Source organism: Triticum aestivum, chromosome 1D (assembly GCF_018294505.1).
Source record: "Triticum aestivum cultivar Chinese Spring chromosome 1D, IWGSC CS RefSeq v2.1, whole genome shotgun sequence".
NCBI lineage: Eukaryota > Viridiplantae > Streptophyta > Magnoliopsida > Poales > Poaceae > Triticum > Triticum aestivum.
Window position 1 is genome coordinate 307,452,452 of NC_057796.1, and position 16,359 is coordinate 307,468,810.

Sequence of the window (16,359 nt, forward strand, 5' to 3'; positions counted from 1 at the left end):
TCCTGGAACAAAATCAACAAGCTTAGTTTCATCAGCCGACTTAAATTTCATCGCCGGCTCAGTCTCCGTAGTCGGCTTTTTCAGAGAGGTCATATCTGTTGGGTCGACATTGTCTTTGTAAAACTTCAACTCCTCTGTAGCACAAACAGACTCTGCATAAGCCGCGTCGCCTTCCTCACACTCTAGAGCCACTTTTCGGCTGCCGTGAACCGTAATAGTCCCGTTGTGACCCGGCATTTTGAGCTGTAAGTACACATAACACGGCCGTGCCATGAACTTGGCGTAAGCCGGCCGTCCAAATATAGCATGGTATGGACTTCGTATCTTGACCACCTCAAAGGTCAACTTTTCCACCCTGTAGTTGTTCTCATCACCAAAAGCCACTTCCAATTCGATCTTGCCGACTGGATAAGCCGACTTACCAGGTACCACACCATGAAAGATAGTGTTGGACTGGCTGAGATTCTTATCAACCAACCCCATACGACGGAAAGTCTCATAATAGAGGATGTTGATGCTGCTGCCTCCATCCATGAGCACCTTTGTGAACTTGTATCCTCCCACTTGAGGAGCCACCACTAAGGCCAAGTGGCCCGGGTTATCCACCCGAGGAGGGTGATCCTCCCTACTCCACACTATGGGCTGCTCAGACCATCGTAAGTAGCGTGGGACTGCCGGCTCAACAGCATTCACCGCCCTCTTGTGAAGTTTCTGATCTCGCTTGCACAGACTAGTGGTAAACACATGATACTGTCCACCGCTTAGCTGCTTTGGATTGGTCTGATAACCCCCCTGCTGCTGTTGATGACCCTGGCCAGCCTGTTGATGAAAGCCCCCTTGACCATTCTGAGGACCGGAATTTGAGCCGCCGCCCGGGCCATGAAAGCCGCCAGCACCTGAGCCGCCGCCCGGGCCATTGTAACTCTTAAAGGCCTTCATGATCGCGCAATCCTTCCACAGATGAGTCGCTGGCTTCTCTCTAGAGCCATGCCTTGGACAAGGTTCATTCAACAGCTGCTCCAGCGTTGGACCTGACCCGCCGCCTCGGGGAGGGGGCCTCCCCTTGCGTCGCTGGTTATTACCTTGGGAGTTGGCGTTGGCTACAAACTCTAGGCTGCCATCGGCCTTACGCTTGCCTCCTCCTTGGTTCCCCGGGTTAAACTGAGGACCCTTGCCATTGCCGTTCTTCTTTCCCTTCCCTGTCCTTTCATCATCTGAAGGGGGATCCTTGGTACCATCGGAATCGGCGTACTTGACAAGAGCCGCCATTAGTGTACCCATATCGGTGCAGTCGCGTTTAAGCCGCCCGAGTTTCATCTTAAGGGGCACAAAGCGACAGTTCTGTTCCAGCATTAAGACTGCAGAGCCGGCATCCATCTTATCTGACGAATGTATGATCTGCTTGACCCGGCGAACCCAATGGGTCGTGGATTCACCCTCCTGCTGCTTACAGTTAGTCAAATCCACAATTGACATAGACTGCCTACAGGTATCTTTGAAGTTTTGGATGAACCGGGCTTTCAGCTCAGCCCAAGACCCAATGGAATTCGGTGGTAGCCCTTTCAACCACGTGCGGGCAGTTCCATCTAACATCATGGTGAAGTACTTGGCCATGGCCGCCTCACTGACCTCCAGCAGTTCCATAGCCATCTCATAACTCTCAATCCAGGCCGCGGGTTGTAAGTCAGCTGTATAGTTAGGCACCTTCCTAGGGCCCTTGAAGTCCTTAGGTAGACGTTCATTACGGATAGCTGGCACTAAACAAGGAACACCCCCGGTCCTGGTAGGGATACCCACATCAACGGAAGTCATCGGGTAAGCCGGGGGGGTCTGGTAAGCCGTCAATTGAGGCGCTTGCTCCGCCTCTTGCCGTGCTTGGTCCGCTGCGTAAAAGGCTCCATTATGAGCCGGGCCATGGCCAGGGGGCGGGTCATGGCGTCGGACGTTACTTGAGCCGGTTGCCGAGACCATGTGTCGGCTGTAACTCGGGCTCTGGCCTGGACGAGGAGTCGAGTGGATCCTGTCCCGGCTGTAGGAGTACGCCTCTTGCTGCGCCAGTGCTGTTTGAAGGAGTTCCCTGACCCGGCGGGTCTCGATAGCCGTCGGAGAGTCACCGTCAACTGGTAGGGCCGCCAGCCGTGCTGCCGCAGCGACCATGTTCTCCAACGGGTTATTATAATGACCCGGGGGTATTGGCACATACTGAGGCGGGGCAGGGGGCACCTGGGGAGGCCCCATCACTCGCGGCTGAATAAGGGGTCCAGACCCGGGTGTTGTGACCCCTGGCGGGTTACTAGACCCTGCACCTGGCGTGTTGAAGAGGTTGCGTGGATCGTAAACCGGCGGGAGTCGGGACTGGGCCTTTTGATGCCTCCTTCTCATGACCTCATTGGCCGCGTTCTGATCCATCGTGAGTTGGAAGGACTGCGCCTGAATCAGCTGAGTCTGGGCATCGAGAGCCGCCCCGCTCCGCAGCCAGCCTGATTCCTTCTGCTGCAAGATCCTCCTTAGCTTTTATCAGATCCAATTTCAACTGTGCCACCTCCGCATCATGCTGGGCTTGATCCGCCGGGTCAACCGTGGCGGTTAACAGGGCCGTCATCTTGTCCGTGAGATCCATCAGCACCTGAGCCGGAGAGGGCACCGGGTTTCCCGATCCAGCAGCGGGGTTCTGAACAGGCTGCGCACCAGCCATAAAGACTCCAACCTGGCTAGGCGGCTCAAAAAGGTCCGGAATACTGTCGCCATCGGAACAACCCATGAGCCTGCCATCCTGAAGTTGGTACAACGAGTTTGACTCATCAGTGGCCGACTCGCCGTCAGAGCCGGCGGCCGCCTCATCCCCGGACCCAGATGGGTCAGAGGGCCCTCCATGGATGCATCCCACAAAAGCGTGCCTTAAGGCAGGCCGGGCCCGGGCGGGTCGTGCGCGCTGAGCTGTTTCGATGAGATCCGCGCAGAGATCCGGCTCAGGGCCCGGCTCACCAATCTTGCCAATGAAGACATGAATTCCGCCGAAGGGGACCCGGTACCCGTACTCGATTGAGCCGGCGTCGGGGCCCCAGTCTGCATCGTCGATGTAGAGCTTGCCGCGATGACTCTTGGTCATCCGGCCCACAACGTATCCCTTGAGCCCTTCGAAGCTTCCCTTCAAGAACTCAAATCCACCGTGCGCTGGCCCCACGGTGGGCGCCAACTGTCGTGGAATTGTCACGGCAGATGTCCTCGAGCTAGGACTTAGTCGTGGAGCCATCGCAGCTAGGAAGCTTGAAGGGGTTATGCGGGTCAAGGGACGCGAGGGTTTATACTGGTTCGGCCCCTTACGGTGAAGGTAAAAGCCTACGTCCAGTTTGAGGTGGTATTGATCAGGGTTACGATCACCAGGGAGCTAAACAGCTATGCCCGGCTCTCGATCAGATTGTTGTCGTCCTTAAACCGCTGCCGGGTCATCCCTTTATATAGAGAGGCTGACGCCCAGCAGCCCTTAGAGTCCCGGCCGGCTCATAAGAGTGTCCGGCTCGGACTCTAAACAATACTTGCCTTACACTACAAGTTCTATTATAGTAATGATTGTAACTACGGGCCTTAAGCCATATCCGGGTCTCAGCCCATCTCTGGCCCATCATCTTGAAACTTAGCTCCGGGCTTCTGGCAACGACCGTACGAGTAACCCGGCCCCTCCTGGCGGGTGACTCTAAGGTCTATATCCTCAACACACGGTCTTTCAGACATCGAACGATTGCCTATCCGTTTTAAACTTCTCATGGTACCTTCTTACTTTGCTCTCGATATCTTCTTAAGTTTCAACTCGGGAGATACTTATGCTCCTTCCCCTGAGTTAACCATCCGATGCTCAATTTTATTAGGATCCGTCCTTATAGAGTTTTTCCCCTCTTATCCGTTCGTAAGTACGGTGAAGATCCTGAAGGAAGGACGACAACTTCATCGTGATGCATTGATGCATAGGAATGAAGACATCAACGCTATGGATCAACCTCTTCGAGAAGAGCAGCCAAGATCGAGAAGATCTGTTAGGATTTCGTAACCAGACCTTTCCCCCTTACACTACCTCTTAAATCTCGGGACGAGATTTCTTGTAGTGGAGAAGATTTGTGACGCCCGGATAATTAAGCTGCAGTAATCCCACGCTAATGATGCCACGTCACCACGGTTACTGCTGTTAACCTCGCGATGATTCGAAACCGTTTCAAAATTCAAATTCAAATTTATGTCAACAATAAAAGTTTTCAAAAGTTAAAACAAAAATGTTCGGGAGGTGCCATATTTTGCATATGTAATTAAGGTGTAATAAACACATTTTTATAAAATGCCTAGATATTTTATAGTCGATGGAAACAACAAAACAATTAGATAAAAAGAAAAGCAGAACCTAACAAAAAAAGACAAAACGGAATAAAAGAAAATCCCCCTGGCCCAACTAGGCCAAGCGGCCCAGCCAGGCCGCCCCACCCCCACTGGGCTAACTGGCCCAGCCAGCCGGCCCATACCCCTGGCCTATAAGGCCTACCCCCAGCCCCAAATCCTAACACCGACACCCCACTCACCCCGAAAAATATCTCCCCCCCTCTCCCCCGATTGGATCGGGATCGAGAGGAGAAGGTCGCCGCTCGTCGCCCGAACGCCGACGCCGCCCGTCGCCGGACCGCCCCGCCGGATCGCCGCCATCCTCCCCGTCCTCCTCCTCGACCCCCATTGCCCCGTGCCCTACTCCTCCTCTGTGAGCTCCCCCTCCCTCCTCTCTCTGCGTGGCCGCACCCTCTCCCCCGCGCTCGGCTCCGCCGCCCGACGTCGTTCACGGACAGCCGCACCCGGCCAACCCGGCGCCCGCCCCCCTCACCGCCCCGCCGCTTGCCGCCGCGCACTCGCGCGCCCCGCGCCTGCCGTGGCCTCCTCCCCCTCGCCGCGCTCCGCCCCTGGCCTCGGGCCGCCGTCGTTCGCCACCGCGTGCGCGCCCGTGCGCCCCGCTCCACTGCCCCTGCTGCTGCTCCCGTCGCCGTCGCGTGCAGGCCATGGCCTCGTCCGTTGCCCCCTGCTCGCCAATCCCGCTGCGGTCCCTTACCGCGCCGTCCCACTGCGCCTCGCTGCTCCGGCCACCGCACTGCTGCTGCCGCCGCGCCCGCTTCCCCCTCCGCTGCTGCCCCGCTAGCCACTACCTCCCCTCGCGCCGTCGCTTGCCCTGCGGCCGGCGCCCGCCACCGCAGTCGTCCCTCCGCCGCCTCCCTTGGCCTGGCCGCCGGCGCTGGCGTGCGCCACACGCGCCCAGCGCCCTCGGGCATGCGCCCCGCACCCCCTGCACACGGCGCCCGTCGCCCGCTGCGCCCGCTCGGGCGCACGTTCGCACCCGAACGCCCGATCCGCCAGCCCCTTGGGGCCTATGACATGTGGGGCCCAGCCCAGAACGAAAAGGAGAAAAAAAGAACAATATAAATAAATAATAATAATATAATTACTTAATTAAGATAATTAATTTACTTAATTAATCATGTTAGTTAATCTAATTAAGCCTAATTAATTAACCTAATCACTTAAATTAAATTAACTAATCCTGTTTAGTTAACTAAATGACCAGTGGGACCCACACGTCAGTTTGACCCAGTCAACGTCCTGTTGACTGCTGACGTCATGCTGACATCATGATGACGTCAGCCTGCACTATTCTGGATAATGTTGGATTAAATTAATTAAATAAATTCTAAAAAATGTTTTAATCTTTAGAAAATCATATAAAATAATCCGTAACTCGGATGAAAATACTTTCTACATGAAAGTTGCTCAGAACGACGAGACGAATCCGGATACGCAGCCCGTTCGTCCGCCACACATCCCTAACATATCGAACTCGCAACTTTCCCCCTCCGGTTCATCTGTCCGAAAACGCGAAACACCGGGGATACTTTCCCGGATGTTCCCCCCTTCGCCGGTATCACCTCTTACCGCGTTAGGGCACACCTGACACCGCTGTTTGCTTTGTCATGCATCGTTATGCATCTGTTTGCATTGTATTCATTGTTTCTTCCCCCTCTTCTCTCCGGTAGACTACAAGACCGACGCCGCTGCTGGTGCCCCGACCAACTACGCTGTTGACGACCCCTCCTTTTTGCCAGAGCAACCAGGCAAGGCCCCCCCCTTGATCACCAGATATCGCCTATTCTTCTCTATACTCTTGCATTAGAGTAGTGTAGCATGTTACTGCTTTCCGTTAATCCTATTCTGCTGCATAGCCTGTCTTTGCCACTACTGTTGTTACCTTTACCTGCAATCCTACATGCTTAGTATAGGATGCTAGTTTTCCATCAGTGGCCTACATTCTTGTCCGTCTGCTGTGCTATACTATCGGGCTGTGATCACTTGGGAGGTGATCACGGGTTTATACTATATACTTTATACATTATACATGTGGTGACTAAGTCGGGTCGCCTCGTGGAGCACCCGCGAGTGATTCACGGATCAGGGGCTGAAAGGACCTTTGTCCCGACGGCCCTCTGGGTGGATCTTTGTGGCGGAGCGACAGGGCAGGTTGAGACCGCCTAGGTGAGAGGTGGGCCTGGCCCTGGTCAGTGTCCGTGGTTACATCAATTAACACGCTTAAGGAGATCTTGGTATTTGATCTGAGTCTGGCCATTTGGTTTACACGCACTAACCAACTACGCGGGAAGGGCACTCGACGTCGTGGTATCAGTCGAAGCCTTCGTGACGTCAGCGACTGAGCGGCGCGCGCCGGGTTGGACCGCGTAACGTGACTTCCTTTGGAATGGAGGTTGCTAGGTCTGCTCTCCGGCCGCGTACGCAAGGTGCAGGTGTGCAATGGGCGATGGGCCCAGACCCCTGCCCGCATAGGATTTAGACCGGCGTGCTGACCTCTCTGTTGTGCCTAGGTAGGGCTGCGACGTGTTGATCTTCCGCGGCCGGGCATGACCCAGAAAAGTGTGTCCGGCCAAATGGGATCGAGCGTGTTGGGTTATGTGGTGCACCCCTGCAGGGAAGTTTATCTATTCGAATAGTCGTGTCCCTCGGTAAAAGGACGACCCGGAGTTGTACCTTGACCTTATGACAACTAGAACCGGATACTTAATAAAACACACCCTTCCAAGTGCCAGATATAACCCGGTGATCGCTCTCTAACAGGGCGACGAGGAGGGTATCGTCGGGTAGGTTTATGCTATACGATGCTACTTGGTGAACTTACCATCTACTCTCTCCTACATGCTGCAAGATGGAGGTGGCCAGAAGCGTAGTCTTCGACGGGATTAGCTATCCCCCTCTTATTCTGGCATTCTACAGTTCAGTCCACCGATATGGCCCTTTACACATATACCCATGCATATGTAGTGTAGCTCCTTGCTTGCGAGTACTTTGGATGAGTACTCACGGTTGCCTTTCTCCCTCTTTTCCCCCTTTCCCTTCTACCTGGTTGTCGCAACCAGATGCCGGAGCCCAGGAGCCAGACGCCACCGTCGACGACGACTCCTACTACACCGGAGGTGCCTACTACTACGTGCAGCCCGCTGACGACGACCAGGAGTAGTTAGGAGGATCCCAGGCAAGAGGCCTGCGCCTCTTTCGATCTGTATCCCAGTTTGTGCTAGCCTTCTTAAGGCAAACTTGTTTAACTTATGTCTATACTCAGATATTGTTGCTTCCACTGACTCGTCTATGATCGAGCACTTGTATTCGAGCCCTCGAAGCCCCTGGCTTGTATTATGATGCTTGTATGACTTATTTATGTTTTAGAGTTGTGTTGTGATATCTTCCCGTGAGTCCCTGATCTTGATCGTACACGTTTGCGTGCATGATTAGTGTACGGTTGAATCGGGGGCATCACAACGTGTAGGCGGGCTGTGTTGCTGACGTGAACTAGGGCCGTTGGCATGAACTAGGGCGTGGTTTATTCGAAAATTGGCATTTAAAAAAGAAGGCGGACAGGATGCGGCCGGGATACGTCCGCGCGTTGGGACATGGCCACCGCATCCCAAAAATGGCCCGGGCATGACCCCATTGCCCTACCCAAACGGACAGAATCTGGGCCAAACGGACGTCCATTTGGGGTCGTGCGTTGGAGTTGGCCTGAGTGCTAGCAAGGAGAACAATTTTCACCGAAGTAGGGTATGCGAATGCCAAGTGAAAGTGGCCCCCAAGTCATGCTCCCGGTCGGCAACACCCTGCTAGCACAGGTAGAACGAACAGAGTACTCACCTGAAGGTTCCCATGCCCATCTCAGCACATCATGTGCATCTTCCTGGAGGTCCATCGCATTTTTCAGATCCTACAGAGCCAGGTAATCCACCAGCTTGTCATATTGTAGACCGGCACAAAATCCAGCGACCAAGAGTCGGTTAGCGTGTCGAGTACAATACTTTAGGCACACACACGAGGTCTGATCATGGCATACAGTTCAGGTGCTAGCTCCTAAATTCTGAACCCTCCTAACCATTGGTCCTCTCAAAATAAGGAGGATCTGCCATTGCCCACATCCGCAAGCGCTATCGCTTGGTATAATTGCTTCGCTTTGGGCTACACAAATATGCCAAATGCCGCCCATAGTGGTGCGCTGTCAGTGTGCCTCAACCATAGCTATCACGCCCGTAGGGCCACACTGAGCCAGCGAAAGTCCGCTAAATCCCGAGCCACAACACACTTATCGCCTTGCACGTCAGCCAAGCCAGCCCAGAAAAGGCAACGATAGACTCTGGTAATGCTAGGAGGTACCTTCGGAGGTACATCTAGTGCCAATATTGAAGGAAATATGCCCTAGAGGCAATAATAAAGTTGTTACTTATATTTCCTTATATCATGATAAATGTTTATTATTCATGCTAGAATTGTATTAACCGGAAACTTAGTACATGTGTGAATGCATAGACAAAACAGAGTGTCCCTAGTATGCCTCTACTTGACTAGCTCGTTAATCAAAGATGGTTGAGTTTCCGAACCATAGACATGTGCTGTCATTTGATGAACGGGATCACATCATTAGAGAATGATGTGATGGACAAGACCCATCCGTTAGCTTAACATAATGATCGTTAAGTTTTATTGCTATTGCTTTCTTCATAACTTATACATATTCCTCTGACTATGAGATTATGCAACTCCCGAATATCGAAAGAACACCTTGTGTGCTATCAAACGTCACAACATAACTGGGTGATTATAAAGATGCTCTACAGGTGTCTCCTAAGGTGTTTGTTGGGTTGGCATAGATCAAGATTGGGATTTGTCACTCCGAGTATCGGAGAGGTATCTCTGGGCCCTCTCGGTAATGCACATCACTATAAGGCTTGCAAGCAATGTGACTAATGAGTTAGTTATGGGATGATGCATTACGGAACGAGTAAAGAGACTTTCCAGAAACGAGATTGAACTAGGTATGATGATACCGACGATCGAATCTTGGGCAAGTAACATACCGATGACAAAGGGAATAACGTATGTTGTTATTGCGGTTTGACCGATAAATATCTTCGTAGAATATCTAGGAACCAATATGAGCATCCATGTTCCGCTATTGGTTATTGACCGAAGATGTGTCTCGGTCATCTCTACATAGTTCTCGAACCCGTAGGGTCCGCACGCTTAACGTTCGATGATGATTTGTATTATGAGTTATGTGGTTTGGTGACCAAAGTTTGTTCGGAGTCCCGGATGAGATCACGGACATGACGAGGAGTCTTGAAATAGTCGAGAGGTAAAGATTGATATATTGGACTATGATATTCAGACACCGGAATGGTTTCGGAATGTTTCGGGTATATTTCAGAGTACCGAGGGGTTACCGGAACCCCCCGGGGAAGTATTGGGCCTACATGGACCTTAGGGGAGGGAGAGGGGAGCCCGCAAGGGGTGGCGCACACCCCCCTCCAAGGGAGTCTGAATTGGACAAGGAGGAGGGGGCGCGGCCCCCTTTCCCTCTCCCTCTCCTTCCTTTTCCCCCTCCGATGACAAAGGAAAAGGGGGGCGAATCCTACTAGGAGTGGAGTCCTAGTAGGACCCCCCCCATGGCGCGCCCCCTTGGTGGCCGGCCTCCTCCTCCCCTCCTTTATATACGGGGGCAGGGGGCACCCCAAAGTACAACAGTTGTTCTCTTAGCCGTGTGCGGTGCCCCCCTCCACAGTTTACTCCTCCGGCCATAGCGTCGTAGTGCTTAGGCGAAGCCCTGCGCGGATCACATCACCATCACCACGCCGTCGTGCTGACGAAACTCTCCCTCAACCCTCTGTTGGATTAGCAGTTTGAGGGTCGTCATCGAGCTGAATGTGTGCTAAACTCGGAGGTGTCGTACGTTCGGTACAAGATCGGTTGGATCGTGAAGACGTTCGACTACATCAACCGTGTTAACCTAACGCTTCCGCTTTCGATCTACAAGGGTACATGGACACACTCTCCCCCTCTCATTTCTATGCATCTCCTAGATAGATCTTGCATGATCGTATGAATTTTTTTGAAATTGCATGCTACGTTCCCCAACAGTGGCATCAGAGCCAGGTCTATGCGTAGGTGATATGCACGAGTAGAACACAAAGAGTTGTGGGCGATAATAGTCATACTGGTTACCACCAATATCTTATTTTGATTCGGTGGTATTGTTGGATGAAGCGGCCCGGACCAACATTACATGACCACATTCATGAGACTGGTTCTACCGACGTGCTTTTGCACACAGGTGGCTGGCAGGTTTCTGTTTCTCCAACTTTAGTTGAATCGAATTTGACTACGGCCGGTCCTTGTTGAAGGTTAAAACAGCTCACTTGATGAAAAATCGTTGTGGTTTTGATGCGTAGGTAAGAACGGTTCTTGCTAGAAGCCCATAGCAGCCACGTAAAACTTGCAACAACAAAGTAGAGGATGTCTAACTTGTTTTTGCAGGGCATGTTGTGATGTGATATGGTCAAGACATGATGTGATATAAGTTATTGTATGAGATGATCATGTTTTGTAAAAGTTATCGGCAACTGGCAGGAGCCTTATGGTTATCGCTTTATTGTATGAAATGCAATCGCCATGTAATTGCTTTACTTTATCACTATGCGGTAGCGATACTTGTAGAAAGCAATAGTTGGCGAGACGACAACGACGCTACGATGGAGATCAAGGTGTCAAGCCGGTGACGATGGAGATCATGACGATGCTTTGGAAATAGAGATCAAAGGTACAAGATGATGATGGCCATATCATGTCACATATTTTGATTGCATGTGATGTTTATCTTTTATGCATCTTATTTTGCTTAGTACGGCGGTAGCATTATAAGATGATCCCTCACTAAATTTCAAGGTATAAGTGTTCTCCCTGAGTATGCATCGTTGCTACAGTTCGTCGTGCCGAGACACCATGTGATGATCGGGTGTGATAAGCTCGACGTTCACATACAACGGGTGCAAGACAGTTTTGCACGTGCAGAATACTCGGGTTAAACTTGACGAGCCTAGCATATGCAGATATGGCCTCGGAACACTGAGACCGAAAGGTCGAACGTGAATCATATAGTAGATATGATCAACATAGAGATGTTCACCATTGAAAACTACTCCATCTCACGTGATGATCGGACATGGTTTAGTTGATATGGATCACGTGATCATTTAGATGACTAGAGGGATGTCTATCTAAGTGGGAGTTCTTAAGTAATATGATTAATTGAACTTTAATTTATCATGAACTTAGTCCTGATAGTTTTTGCATATCTATGTTGTTGTAGATCAATGGCCCGTGCTACCATTCCCTTGAATTTTAATGCGTTCCTAGAGAAAGCTAAGTTGAAAGATGATGGTAGCAACTACACGGACTGGGTCCGTAACTTGAGGATTATCCTCATTGCTGCACAGAAGAATTACGTCCTGGAAGCAGCGCTAGGTGCAAGGCCTGCTGCAGGAGCAACTCCGGACGTTATGAACGTCTGGCAAGCTAAAGCAGATGATTACTCGATAGTTCAGTGTGCCATGCTTTACGGCTTAGAATCGGGACTTCAAAGACGTTTTGAACGCCATGGGGCATATGAGATGTTCCCAGAGTTAAAGTTAATATTTCAAGCAAATGCCCGAGTTGAGAGATATGAAGTCTCCAACAAGTTCTATAGCTGCAAAATGGAGGAGAACAGTTCTGTCAGTGAACACATACTCAGAATGTCTGGGTACCATAACCACTTGACTCAGCTGGGAGTTAATCTTCCTGATGATAGTGTCATTGACAGAGTTCTTCAATCACTGCCACCAAGCTATAAAGGCTTCGTGATGAACTATAACATGCAAGGGATGGAAAAGACAATTCCCGAGCTCTTCGCGATGCTTAAAGGCTGCGGAGGTAGAAATCAAGAAGGAGCATCAAGTGTTGATGGTTAACAAGACCACTAGTTTCAAGAAAAAGGGCAAAGGGAAGAAGGGGAACTTCAAGAAGAATAGCAAGCAAGTTGCTGCTCCCGGGAAGAAGCCCAAGTCTGGACCTAAGCCTGAAACTGAGTGTTGCTACTGCAAAAGGGACCGGTCACTGGAAGCGGAACTGCCCCAAGTATTTGCGGACAAGAAGGATGGCAAAGTGAAAGGTATATTTGATATACATGTTATATATGTGTACCTTACTAATGCTCGTAGTAGCGCCTGGGTATTTGATACTGGTTCTGTTGCTCATATTTGCAACTCGAAACAGGGGCTACGGATTAAACGAAGATTGGCTAAGGACGAGGTGACGATGCGCGTCGGAAATGGTTCCAAGGTCGATGTGATCGCCGTCGGCACGCTACCTCTACATCTACCTTCGGGATTAGTTTTAGACCTGAATAATTGTTATTTGGTGCTAGTGTTGAGCATGAACATTATATCTGGATCTTGTTTGATGCGAGACGGTTATTCATTTAAATCAGAGAATAATGGTTGTTCTATTTATATGAGTAATATCTTTTATGGTCATGCACCCTTGATGAGTGGTCTATTTTTGTTGAATCTCGATCGTAGTGATACACATATTCATAATATTGAAGCCAAAAGATGCAAAGTTAATAATGATAGTGCAACTTATTTGTGGCACTGCCGTTTAGGTCATATTGGTGTAAAGCGCATGAAGAAACTCCATGTTGATGGGCTTTTGGAATCACTTGATTATGAATCACTTGATGCTTGCGAACCATGCCTCATGGGCAAGATGACTAAGACTCCGTTCTCCGGAACAATGGAGCGAGCCACTGACTTGTTGGAAATAATACATACCTATGTATGCGGTCCGATGAGTGTTGAGGCTCGCGGCGGGTATCGTTATTTTCTGACCTTCACAGATGATTTGAGCAGATATGGGTATATCTACTTAATGAAACATAAGTCTGAAACATTTGAAAAGTTCAAAGAATTTCAGAGTGAAGTGGAAAATCATCATAACAAGAAGATGAAGTTTCTACGATCTGATCGCGGAGGCGAATATTTGAGTTACGAGTTTCGTCTTCATTCAAAACAACGTGGAATAGTTTCGCAACTCACGCCACCTGGAACACCACAGCGTAATGGTGTGTCCGAACGTCGTAACCGTACTTTATAAGATATGGTGCGATCTATGATGTCTCTTACCAATTTACCACTATCATTCTGGGGTTATGCTTTAGAGACGGCGGCATTCACGTTAAATAGGGACCATCTAGATCCGTTGTGATGACACCATATGAACTGTGGTTTGGCAAGAAACCTAAGCTGTCGTTTCTTAAAGTTTGGGGCTGCAATGCTTATGTGAAAAAGCTTCAACCTGATAAGCTCGAACCCAAATCGAAGAAATGTGTCTTCATAGGATACCCAAAAGAAACTGTTGGGTACACCTTCTATCACAGATCCGAAGGCAAGATATTTGTTGCTAAGAATGGATCCTTTCTAGAGAAGGAGTTTCTCTAGAAAGAAGTGAGTGGGACGAAAGTAGAACTTGATGAGGTAATTGTACCTTCTCCCGAATTGGAAAGTAGTTCATCACAGAAATCAGTTCCAGTGATGCCTACACCAACTAGTGAGGAAGTTAATGATGATGATCATGAAACTTCAGATCAAGTTACTACCGAACCTCGTAGGTCAACCAGAGTACGTTCCGCACCAGAGTGGTACGGTAATCCTGTTCTGGAAGTCATGTTACTAGACCATGACGAACCTACGAACTATGAGGAAGCGATGATGAGCCCAGATTCCGCGAAATGGCTTGAGGCCATGAAATCTGAGATGGGATCCATGTATGAGAACAAAGTATGGACTTTGGTTGACTTGCCCGATGATCGGCAAGCCATAGGGAATAAATGGATCTTCAAGAAGAAGACTGACGCTGACGGTAATGTTACTGTCTACAAAGCTCGACTTGTTGCGAAAGGTTTTCGACAAGTTCAAGGAGTTGACTACGATGAGCCTTCTCACCCGTAGCGATGCTTAAGTCTGTCCGAATCATGTTAGCAATTGCCGCATTTTATGATTATGAAATTTGGCAAATGGATGTCAAAACTGCATTCCTTAATGGATTTCTTAAAGAAGAGTTGTATATGATGCAACCAGAAGGTTTTGTCGATCCTAAAGGTGCTAACAAAGTGTGCAAGCTCCAGCGATCCATTTATGGACTGGTGCAAGCCTCTTGGAGTTGGAATATACGCTTTGATAGTGTGATCAAAGCATATGGTTTTATACAGACTTTTGTAGAAGCCTGTATTTACAAGAAAGTGAGTGGGAGCTCTGTAGCATTTCTAATATTATATGTGGATGACATATTGTTGATTGGAAATAATACAGAATTTCTGGATAGCATAAAAGGATACTTGAATAAGAATTTTTCAATGAAGGACCTCGGTGAAGCTGCTTATATATTGGGCATCAAGATCTATAGAGATAGATCAAGACACTTAATTGGACTTTCACAAAGAACATGCCTTGATAAAGTTTTGAAGAAGTTCAAAATGGATCAGTCAACGAAAGGGTTCTTGCCTGTGTTACAAGGTGTGAAGTTGAGTCAGACTCAATGCCCGACCACTGCAGAAGATAGAGAGAAAATGAAAGTCATTCCCTATGCCTCAGCCATAGGTTCTATCATGTATGCAATGTTGTGTACTAGACCTGATGTGTGCCCCTTGCTATAAGTTTAGCATGGAGGTACCAAAGTAATCCAGGAGTGGATCACTGGACAACAGTCAAGAACATCCTGAAATACCTGAAAAGGACTAAGAATATGTTTCTCGTTTATGGAGGTGACAAAGAGCTTGTCGTAAATGGTTACGTCGATGCAAGCTTTGACACCGATCCGAATGACTCTAAGTCACAAACCGGATATGTATTTATATTGAATGGTGGAGCTGTCAGTTGGTGTAGTTCCAAGCAGAGCGTCGTGGCGGGATCTACGTGTGAAGCGAAGTACATAGCTGGTTCAGAAGCAGCAAATGAAGGAGTCTGGATGAAAGAGTTCATATCCGATCTAGGTGTAATACCTAGGCATCGGGTTCAATGAAAATCTTTTGTGACAATACTGGAGCAATTGCCTTAGCGAAGGAATCCAGATTTCACAAGAGAACCAAACATAAAGAGATGCTTCAACTCCATCCGCGATCAAGTCAAGGAGGGAGACATAGAGATTTGAAAAATACATACGGATTTGAATGTTGCAGACCCGTTGACTAAGCCTCTTCCATGAGAAAAACATGATCAGCACCAATACTCCATGCGTGTTAGAATCATTACTATGTAATCTAGATTATTGACTCTAGTGCAAGTGGGAGACTGAAGGAAATATGCCCTAGAGGCAATAATAAAGTTGTTATTTATATTTCCTTATGTTGTGATAAATGTTTATTATTCATGCTAGAATTGTATTAACCGGAAACTTAGTACATGTGTGAATGCATAGACAAAATAGAGTGTCCCTAGTATGCCTCTACTTGACTAGCTCGTTAATCAAAGATGGTTAAGTTTCCTAACCATAGACATGTGTTGTCATTTGATGAACGGGATCACATCATTAGAGAATGATGTGATGGACAAGACCCATCCGTTAGCTTAGCATAATGATCGTTAAGTTTTATTGCTATTGCTTTCTTCATAACTTATACATATTCCTCTGACTATGAGATTATGCAACTCCCGAATACCGGAAGAACACCTTGTGTGCTATCAAACGTCACAACCTAACTGGGTGATTATAAAGATGCTCTACAGGTGTCTCCGAATGTGTTTGTTGGGTTGGCATAGATCAAGATTGGGATTTGTCACTCCGAGTATCGGAGAGGTATCTCTGGGCCCTCTCGGTAATGCACATCACTATAAGCCTTGCAAGCAATGTGACTAATGAGTTAGTTACGGGATGATGCATTATGCAACGAGTAAAAAGACTTGCCGGTAACGATATTGA